The sequence below is a fragment of the Clupea harengus genome, chromosome 6 (genome assembly GCF_900700415.2).
Source record: "Clupea harengus chromosome 6, Ch_v2.0.2, whole genome shotgun sequence".
Taxonomy (NCBI): Eukaryota; Metazoa; Chordata; class Actinopteri; order Clupeiformes; family Clupeidae; genus Clupea; species Clupea harengus.
Window position 1 is genome coordinate 14,912,522 of NC_045157.1, and position 12,025 is coordinate 14,924,546.

The following is a 12,025-nucleotide window of genomic DNA, read 5'->3' on the forward strand; positions in this document are numbered from 1 at the left end:
GGCAGCTCAGGATGAGGGCCATCTTCCCCTGTGCTGCTGTCCCTGTCTCCCCTCCCCTCTGCTCCCCTCCCCTCCCCTCCCCTCCCCTCCCCACTCTGTTCCTCTCCCATTCCAGATATTCTAATGGGGATGAACGAGGTCATTACAGGAGGGCCTCATACACAGCACCTGCACTTCCAACTAATGACCAACCCTCCACAGGACATTTTCAGGCCAGTCTAATGATTTGAGACTTCCCTCTCTCTCTCTCTCTCACACACATACACACACACACACACACACACACACACACACACACACACACACACACACAAAGGGAAAATGTGGTTAAGCAACTCTTACAATTGAACCCTCACCAATGACATGCAGTCACCAGCATCAGCTCCATGTTCCTCTCCTCATTATCCTCCTCATCAGTGCCACACTGTAGAGCACAGACAGCCATAGAAATGCATAGAAATGTGCACATCTGGCGAAAGGCCGATTCAGGCTGGGCTACCACTGCCCTGGACAGAGGGGATAGAGACAGAACAGGAAGGGGTCAGAGACGAGTGTCCAGACAGCACACACAGGAGAGAGAGGACAGGGGCAGACGTATAAAACACGCTGACACGTACAACCGCTTCTATTCTCCACAGTATGTCACCTGACAGGAGGTGCAGTAAAACCTGGCAGCTTTTATTGAGGGTCGTCAAATCTTATGCCGCATCAAACTGGATGGAAGTCCACTGGGCAATTTAGGTGTGTTTGTATGTGTGTGTATGGGTTTGTGTGTGTGTGTGTGTGTATGGGTATGGGTATGTGTGTGTGTGTGTGTGTGTGTGTGTATGGGTAGGTGTGTGTGTGTGTATTGGTAGGTGTGTTTGTATGTGTGTGTATGGGTATGTGTGTGGGTATGTGTGTGTATGAGTGTGTGTGTGTGTGTATGGGTAGGTGTGTCTGTGTGTATGGGTAGGTGTGTGAGTGTGTGTGTGATAGATAGTGACTGTTTGTTTGTATGTGTATAGAAATCCTGATCTTGTGGCCGCTCTAGAATGGAAACGGTAGTCATGGTAGTCCAGCCATATGCAATCGCACGGCTAATTAGAGGACATTTAAGAGTAATTAATGACTAGAGTCACAGCTAATGCTTAGGTCATTACACTGACAGGACAGACTGGGTGAGAAAGGTGAGCTGAGGGGTGTGTGTGTGTGTGTGTGTGAAAATGGACACATGATGAACTGCTCATCCTTACACGTGGCAGAGCAGGCCGTGCCCCAGGAGGGGGGCCCAGCCTCGGAGGAGGGGCCATCTATCCTCCCCGGACCTCTTCCTGTCAGAGTGTCAGGGATGGCCTTCACCGTGGCTGAAGCCTGGGCCTGGAGTTGGCAAAGCCCCCAGGCCACGATGATCCCCTGAAGGGTGATAAATCACCATCCCCTGACAGCCTCCAGAGAAGGAGTCACCTTGGGCAGAGCTTCTGCCCCTCAATGTACACAAACACACAGAGACACAGAGACACACACAACAACAACAACAACAGAACAACAACAGACAAGACATACACACACAGAGACACACACACACAAACAATACAGAAAGACATAGATGCAGGATATGGACACATACACACTGACAAGTAAGGATATATACCACACAGCACTGATCAATGATAAAAGATATAAATCTATGACACACACACACACCTACATATATATATATACACACAAATGCTTTCAGACGTACACACGCATAGCTAGACACAAAAAATAAGTCAATCATTTATCTTGTCTCGACAGACCAGCAGCCCCGTATCCATCGCTTGTGAAAATTGCTAACACAATGTCTCCCTCACAGCCTATTTTTTCTCCTCCCTCCCTCCCTCCCTCTCTCCGTCCGTCTCACTCCATCTCTCTGTGAAACACTCACACTTTGTCAGCAACATGCTGAGGCTGCAGCTTGACTCCTCTCTGCACAGCATCCCTTTCTCTCTTTCCATCTCTCTCTCTCTCTCTCTCTCCCTCTCTCTCTCTCTCTCTCTCCCTCCCTCTCTCTTTCTCTCTTTCCGGGCTGCAGCGTCGCAGTCCATTATCCCCATCCGAGTGACACGATATGATAGCCCTGCCAACACACGGGCAGCAGAGCCATTACAGAAGCCCAGGCCGCTAATAACTCACGCTGAACGGACGAGGCCTTTCACCAGCCACAGAATCTGGAGCTCCAGAAAGGGATGGCTGGGATCCTTTATGGTTCATCTAATTGATTTTTTAGGATGGTGAATACACCTGGAACGGGGAGGGGGGGAGTGAATGTGGATGTGGATTGGAGTGTGGTGTCGGACAATAGGAGTGCAGGCTGGCGAGACACTGCTGGCAGTGTGTGTGGAGAAAACACATGAGATCTCAATGAGTCCTGACAGCAGGAGCCTGTTTCCTCGACGGTCTGTTTCCCCGCATGTCTGACAAACACTCAGCGATCTCCGCACACACACACACACCCACACACACACAAATATACAAACACACACACGTGCCCACACACACACTCTCTGCTTTGACTTTGGAGAGTAGGGAAGACGTGTCTGTTGGGGAGAGTGACACCGTGTCGTCGGCGGCAGCTGAGCGAGACACTAAACCAGCCCTGAAGACTAGTGGGGGGTTTCACCGTCTGGAAGTGATGCTAACTGTCAACATTCACATGGAAAGAAGCCTCTTGGGAACCCCAGTTGTCAGTGTGTGTGTGTGTGTGTGTGTGTGTGTGTGTGTGTGTGTGTGTGTGTATGTGAACATGTGTGTCTGCTTGGGTGTGTGTGCGTGTGTGTGTGTGTGTGTGTGTGTGTGTGTGTGTGTGTGTGTGTGTGTGTGTATGTGTGTGTGTGCTTGTGTGTGCTTGTGTGTGGGTGTGTGTGTGTATGTGAACATGTGTGTATGCTTGTGTGTGTGTGTTTGAGCAGATGCTAATCTGTGTGTCCACGCATAAGCTCCTCTCCAAGAGACTCTTCAACATCAAAACCCTGTTATTTCTGTGCTTCCCATCCCAAGTAGGGGATCTCCTATTAATTAACGCGCCCTCCAAATTCCCACATGCTTCCGTCCTTCATATCTCCTCCTTCCCAGTGGCATCCCTCCCCCTCTTCCCCAGGGCTCTGCCTATCCATGGCCACCCTACTGCGCCAACGATGGGCCAGCCCCTCGAAGCCCACACGCACCCCCCCAACCTCCTGGAGGTGGGCAGTAGAAAGCCCCCCACCCCCCAAACACACACACACACACACACACACACAGAGCGAGTGTGCGCATCATGCCGACCCAAGAAACTCGCTAATCGCTACCCCGCCACGAGCTGCGTGCCACTTAACTCACACTAATGAGCCCCTACAGGCATCAGAGCAGGCACGTATCACAGGAGCTCGGGCACAGGGGGGTGATGAGCAGCATCAATCCAAACAGAGGGAAGGGAGAGAAGAGGAAAGGAAAGGAAAGGAATCCGAGTCTCGCCAGATCAAATAAGGACATGGAGGACGAATGTCTCAGACACCTGGGCGATTTGCTTTCATTTAACTAGTGAGTCGGGCATGTCTGAGAACAGCCATCTTTAGTTATATGGTTGGACAGGGGACAAAATGACTGATGTTGGTGAGCTGTCGACCACTGAATTCCAGAATTCCCACAAGATTTATTGACAAGGAAGGTATATGCTGTTTTTGTGTCTTTGTTGCTTGCTATAAACATGGAATTATACGATGCATTCTTTTTTACTGCCCCTGTAAGTTCGACATATATTGTGCTTGTATTACCATTTATTGTTTACCCTTGAACTCCTGAAAATGTGCACTAGAAAGCCTGGATCAATAGACATGAAACTATATCAAATCTATCAAATCCGCTGAAGGTTTTATGTTGCCAAGGTTTCATGTTGGGGAAAAAAATACATAAAAAGAACCTGACAACTACGTCACTCATCCAGGCCAGAGACAGACATAAGACCATGCCAAAGAGATCTGCACATGCTCAGTTCAATTCCATTAGTCCAGCCTGACCATTCAATGCCACTTCAGTCTGTTTCTTAAGTGGCAGCAGCCATTTCAAATGGGGCTTTGAGGAGTAGACCTCCATCCCTGCAGAACAGAACAAAATACACAAATAAAACACTGACAGTGAGACCTTAAACCCCTGGCATTTATCAGTGTAATTGTAATGTCTTGTTTTTTAAACCTGAATCATAGGAGCGTTCATTTTAATGGTAACGCCCTCAAGAAAATTAAATACACTTATTTTACACCAGAATAAAATAACAACAACAATTTTAGTCCAAGAGCGTTGGGTAGAACCACAAAAAGCAGTAGCAGCTGCAGTGCATAAAAGGTGCTCAGAGGCAAAGATAAACAACCAGGCAGCTTTGCGGGAAGTGGTGGTTACTATAGAGACAGGCACCTCTGGGTATTTGGAGGATTTATTAAAAAGTAAAAAAATAACATTAAGGTTCTGTTCAGCCAGCTCAGCTCAGCATAATAATAGCCTGGAGAAACAAATGAGTGGGCTTTCATTAGGAAGATGTGCGGCCCTGTCCACCTTTATATTAAGACGCACACACACACACACACACACACACACACACACACAAACTCACTTAAAGGTTATTTTTTTAAAGTATCATTATCCATGAAGAGGACCTATTATGCTTTTTTTGTTTTTTCCCTTTCCTTTAGTGTGTTATACAGGTTTTTGTGCATGTAAACGGTCTGTAATGTTACAAAGCCCAGTGCTTTGAAGACACAGAAGCTCTAACAGAGCATTTCAGACAGAGGGTGAATAGAGATGTTTTTGGAACATTGTAGTAATCTATTCTAGTTAACACGAGAAATTTAATTATGAACATTGAAAATAGCTCTTTAAAGAATGCTCATGTTTGTTAAGCACAACCACACACACATATAAACATATACAGCTGAAAGTTTTTTTTTTCTTTATTTAGCTACAAATGTACTCTGAGGGGTATGCAGAGATTCTGAAAATCCAAGATGATTTTAATAAGTGGAGCACCACAGTATTGTGGCTAACCCACTGACCAATCAGAGACCTGCTCTACGCTCTCTCTCTCTCTCTCTCTGCGGGGTGCCCACTGCCCCTTAGCTATGGCCGACTGACCGCCATGTCACAGCACTGAGACTGACAGCTGCAGCAGCGGCACAGAGCACGGGAGCAACACGTCCCAACTCCTCTACAAGGCTGGAGACAGAGAGAGTGAAAGTGGAGAGAGATGAGGTTTTTTCCATTGGCACATTTGGCCGCACCAAACCGGGCTGTGCAATGCTTATTTGCTGGTATTAACAACACACTCAATAAAATGATAAATTCCATGGTTAAATAATATTGTTATCTGGAGATAGAATCAGAAAATATATAGAATCAGAAACAGTTAGTATTAATGTTAGCAAGGATTCAGGCTTAGAAATAATGGAATATGTTTGTGTGATTGTCTGTTTTAGTTTTTTTGTGTTTGTTTTTGTTTTGTGTTTGTGCTTTGTAACAATGTCCTTGTGTGATATGGTATTTGGAGAAAACATGGATACTTATGTCATTGTTATGTTGCATTGTGTGTCAAAATAAAATAAAAAAATGTGAATTATAAAAAAAAAAGAAATAATGGAATACATTTTAACCAAGCTACCCCACTTTGACTAAAGAAAGAAGTACTAGCGTGGAAACGAAACAGGTGGGTTTCTTCTTAGACTAAATCAAATGTTTCTTTTGTGGGCTAATATTATACTTACCTAAATACATGTATGGCAAATGGGGTATAAACGTTACACTTTACATTGTGGAGTTCTTTGCCTCCATTGCCTCCGCCAAATATTTTTGTATGTCGGGACACCTCGGCGGTCTCTATCCCTTACTTATTGACACACCCTCGAGGGAGTAGACCCTGATGTATGGAAATGCACATCCAGGCTGTGCTTGGCCGATGGGCTAAGCTGAGTGAATACGTGCCGAGAGACAGCATTCATATGGAAAAACAGCAAGAGACAGACAGGCAGAGACAGAGACAGAACACTAAATCTTTAAAATGCCTCAGCGCTCTGGTTCAGACTGTCCATGAAGTGTGAATTCTAAGCCAGCCTGATTGGAATGGTTTTCACTGTGAACACGGCACTGCCGTCCGTTTCATACCCGGCATTCTACACACATGTGGATCAGTGCGTCACTGACAGGGTTCTCTGGTTCTGAGACTGGAATCAAATAAACGGATCTCGCAAAGTCTTATAAATTGATTTTCCAACTTCAAGTTCAAAGTCTTATTTTTTTTTTTAGGTTTGGGAAGCTGCTGGAAATCTCACTTTCATTCAGTAGTTCAACAATGGCTGGACCAACATGAACTTCTTCTGTGCTCTTCCCACAAGCCCCGCACAGCAAGGCATAGGGCAACTCTAAATACCAACTATTGAGGTGCTCCCTTCCTAAGGCCTGGGTGAGACAAATTAATGAGGTGGTGCATGGGAGATGGAGAGATGGAGGGATGGAGAGAGGAGAGGTGGAGAGATGCAGGGGGGAGAGATGGAGAGATGAGAGATGTAGAGAGGAGAGATGGAAAGAGGAGAGATGGAGGGGAGAGAGATGAAGAGATGAGATGGAGAGAGGGGAGAGGGGAGAGGGATGGGGCTGGCATCCTGTTGCAATTTCTCATTCCAGGAAGTGGTGGTGCTTCAGGCCATTTCACACAAGCGTTCCGTGTCCCTCGACCTAATGCATGCACCCAACACAGTTTGACAGTGAGAGAACAAGAGGGAGGGAGAGAGGAAGAGAGAGAGATGGAGAAAGGAAGAGGAAGAAGTAATCATAGAGTGTGAGAGAGAGAGGGAATGGTATTTTTCTTGTCCCTGATGCTGTTAAAAAGTCCCAATACCTTCCAGCACTGGAATAGGTGAAATAAATGAGGGGAAAGGTTGGGAATGGAATAAGGCCAAGGAATGCAGAGAGCAGGAGAGAGAAAATAACTTACTCTTGATGGTGAGAGGGAGAGAGAGAGACAGAGAGAAAGAGAGAGGGAGAGCAGAAGAATAGAACGGGAGAAAGGCAAAGACCTTGCCGGTAGTGTTGAATACACAGGCAATCAAAAAAGCTTGTACACACCCAACACACACACACACCAACACACACACACACTAGAGCTGCAACGATTAGTTGACGTAATCGACGACGTCGATTATGAAAAATTGTCGACGATGATTTTTATTGTCATAATGTTTATCGTCATAAAATATATATATATAAAAAAAAAAAAAAATTTATTTATAAAAATATATTTTTTTTTTTTGGCAGACGCTAGCAGAGCTACCGGTAATTTTCATTCGGCATTGCAATGCACTATAGGAAGTGCGAAATAGTGCATCTTTAACTAATAATAATTGACCCATCATTGAGAAAAATGGAACAGAATCTGCAAATAGCCTAGCATACAAATCATGCACCGTTTTCTTTGTACTCCGTTCTCGTACCTTCATGTGCTGCATATCAGAAATGGCCGACTGAAAAGCGAATTATTCTGAGACGGCTCATGTTACCATGGAAACAATAAACAAAGCTAGCTTTAGTAGCTGCTGCATATGAGATATGGCTAACAGAAAAGTTGTAATTTTTCTCAATGATGGTCAATTATTAGTAGTTAAAGAAGCACTATTCCAGTATTTCAATAAGAGTGAGCTGTGGGAGCACAAGAACAGTGAGTGTCCAGCAGCAATTATCATAGACATATATGATATATCTATAACTTATAGTAAGGTTTAAGCTTACATGTTGGAAAACAGAACGTCTCATGGAGGATGCTTGCTAACGCTATTTCATTTATGTTAAGTGCAGTGTAGTAAATCAGTGAATTATCAGAGTAGCCTGTATTTTCGTTTGTTCTGAATAGTTAACCTCCTCCACTTAGCATTCTTCAAACAAAAGATTGTGGAAAAAAAATATATTTCATAAGTTGAATTTGAATGTCACTTGCAGCCCAGTTATTCTTGCGTTATTTTGCACTTGCAGAGGTTTGATTGCTAATTTGAGTTACTTTTAAAACTTTATTTGCACTTTCTCTTTACTTTTAAAAGCATATTTGCACTTTAATTTGTATTACTATTTAATTTATGTGTTATGATTACATTTGTTACTGAAATACATTTGAAATTCAAATTCCAACATTTTGAGTCGTTATTTTAATTTGCTATGGGAAATAATCATTAGATTAGTCGATTAATCGAAAAATTAGTCGATAGATTAATCGATTACCAAAATAATCGTTAGTTGCAGCCCTAACACACACACACACACACACACACACACACACACACACACACACACTCGCGCATACACATACACACACACACACGCGCACACACACACACACACACACACACACACACACACACACACACACACACACACACACACACATACAGACACAGCCCCCACCCAAACTAAAACCATGGGGCATCCTCCTCCCGGAATTCACCTTTGAAGTTCTGACACTCGCCAAATTTGTTCACAAGCACATGCGCAATGTCCCAATTCCCCACTCACACAACCCACCCAGCAAGAGGGCTAGGGTGGCGAGACGGGGTGGCGGGGGCCGGGGTGGGAGGGGCAAAGGTATTTCAGGCATGATCACAGACATACCTCCTCCGGCAACAAACAAACCACAGAGCAGACTAACTGCAGTGGAGCAGTGGGATGCTTCACAAACCATTCCTCTGAACACACACTCACTAACACACACACTAACACACACACACACACGCACATGCACCCACACACACAGGTGCACACTTACTATACTTGTACTCTCTCCGTCTCTCTCACACACCATGCACAGGCACGCACGCACTCACACACACACACACTATCCTCTCCGGACTTATCTTGTGGAATGAAGCAGGTGCCTTGTAATGAAATGACATTAGGCAAGACCAGTTCAATCAACTGCTCACAATAACTGGAACACCACTCCCTCTCTCTCTCTCTACCTTAACCCCCCCCCTGCACTCGTTTCTCTCTCTCTCGCTCTCAAATATTCGGGTATGCTAAACCAGCATAGCCTCTGGGCAAAACCAATGCCAGAGTAATTCATACACACACGCACGCACACACACACACACGTGCACACACGCACGCACACACACACACACACACACACACACACACACACACACACACACACACACACACACACTTACCAATCGAAAAGAAACAGACAGAGGGTGTGTGATGAGTGGTGGCAGCAGCGATACACAGCATCAAAGTCACATTAAAAGAGCCGGTTCCATCACCTTGATCCTCCTCACCCGCCCTGTTCATTTATGAATGTATTCATTTCCTCTTCCACTATTCCTCTCACTCTCTCTCTCTCTCTTCTCCTCTGTGCTTTCTCCCTCGTTTCCCGGAGATGGCTGACGGGCTCGTTACAAGAGCGGTGGAACGTGTTCGGACACGGCCATTACGGCCTGATGGGGGCCTAATGGCTCCTTTTTCTCCCCCGTCCGCTTATTACCCGTCGGCCTGCCACCGTGTTTACGACCGTCATCAAACATCCCACAGCCCCAACCCCTGCACTGCGGAGGGCTCTCACCTGCCCTCACCGCGCTGGGATCCCCGTCTCTCTCCTGCCCTCACCGCGCTGGGATCCCTGTCTCTCTCCTGCCCTCACCGCGCTGGGATCCCCGTCCCTCTCCTGGCTCCCTCTGTCTGGGGCTCCTCTGTCTGGCTCGCTCTCAGTCCCTGCATGTCAGTTTGTTTCGGTCGGTTAACGATCAGCACCAGTCACCAAACACACACAGTCAGTTAGTCAACTGCACCCTAACCCACTTTCTCCCCATCTGTCACTTTCTCTCCCTCACTCTTTTTCACTTTTGGTCACTCTCTCCATCTCTCTCTCTCTCTCCCTGCAATATACCATCCCTCTCTCACTACTATAACCGCTCTCCCTCTCTCTCTATTTCTCTATCACCTTCACTCTCTCCCTCCGTCCCTCTCTCTCTCTCTCTCTCTCTCTCCCTCTCTCACCCTCTCTTTCCCCTGGGGTATTTGTGCTGTGTCTGTGACACATAATTAAATCTGAGTGCTACACTCTTGGCACTGTGCCCAGTGGCCACGGGGGGATTGATGATGCAGATTTTGGTTACATACTAGAATACTGTGACCATGTGACTCCGGAGAACAATGAACACATCAAGGCACCTAAAAAACACAATGGCCTGAGAACAATATCCTCCAGATAACAAAAAATATCAGGGCTATTCTAAAACATTACCCACTGCCACAGAAGAACGCGGAGGAAATGTGTGGCCTATCAAAACTAGTTTGGCTGATAAACGTGTCTGTGTTTAGAATGCTGCAGTCAGGAGTAATGCAATATCGAACTGTTTATGAGACTGAAATGGCCAGTCACGATCGATATAAACATTATCTGTGATTATCGCTGTTTATCAGATCCTTGTTTACGTTGCGGTGAAGTATTTGAACTGTTATGCTCTGTGAGCACTAAGACCTGGAACAGCCTGTGTATTTGTGTGGCCATTAGGGGCTGTAGTCATCCCCACTAAACATGATTAAGCAGGAACTCTCGCCTACAGCACCAAAACAAATGTCATTTCTCCCAAAATGAAACACAAAAACACAAAAACACATACACACACACACACACACACACACAATACCACACACACACACAGATGCGTCAGAGCTTATACAAGCACACATGAAATCACTCTGACATTCACAATGACATACAACTTACCAGTACCAGTGTCATTACTGTACTGGCTGATTTGGTGGTGTTTCTTCTTCACTGTTTCTCTGATGTCTGTTAGAGGGTGAGTGTCTGCAACACCGTAAAAATTACCCGAGCTGAGGGAATCCTCGCGTTCTCATTACCGCTACTCCTCTAGGCCACTAATACCTCAGAGACAAGGGCGCTCATCTCCAGGGATGGTAAACAACACTGACATTTCTATGCAAATAACCTTTTGATTAAACAAAAACAAGGCTTAATCTTGCAAGCCATTAAAAGGAGATGAATGCATTGAACCAGGTCTAGTTTTGCACACATTAGGTAAATACTGAAGAACACCAGTCTTCTGGGCATATTACCAGGCCTGGAATATGAGGATTATAATGGTTGATATTAACATAAATGATTAAGTAACTTCATTTAATGGTTAGTTTTGGTTATCCATACGAACTGAAATATAAACAGACTTTAAAAAAAGATCATGAACCTTCTTACCTGTTCTTACACCCTCTCACAGAAAAAGACAGGTTGGAGGTCAGTACAGTTCAATACAGTTCAGTTAGTGAGAAATAACCCTCTTTCTTTCTCTCTGTTCAGTTAGTGAGAAATAACCCTCTTTCTCTCTTTCTCTCTGTTCAGTTAGTGAGAAATAACCCTCTTTCTCTCTTTCCCTCTGTTCAGTTTGTGAGAAAAAATCCCTCTTTCTCTCTTTCCCTCTGTTCAGTTAGTGAGAAATAACCCTCTTTCTTTCTTTCTCTCTGTTCAGTTAGTGAGAAATAACCCTCTTTCTTTCTTTCTCTCTGTTCAGTTAGTGAGAAATGACTGTCTCTTTCTGTGGGCACCTTACTGGCATTACAGCATGCACTGTTTGATTTCAAATCTCTACACAGAGCCAATCCTCTTCAGGGAAGGAAGCTTAACTCTCATCAAATCACACTTCTGATGACTCCCAGCTTCTTCCTGTTGGCTGGTGGCGCGCCACTAAAGACCAGGCCGGTTAAATATTTAACAGCTTTAACGGCAGTAAGTACAGCATGACATCATGCCATAAAAAAAGCGAAAGCTAATAAAACAGAAAGACAAGAGAAGGGAGAAAAGAGAACTCACACCGCGAGGAAGAGTGACAGTGCACTCAACTTTTACAGCTCTCTCACCAACTCTGGATGATATCATACTCATGTTAGTGATTAATCTTTGAGCTTCTCTCATTGAGCGCAACGCAAGAGGATGGGTGGATACGGCATTCCCACAATGCTATGCTCGCTGGTACCTGCC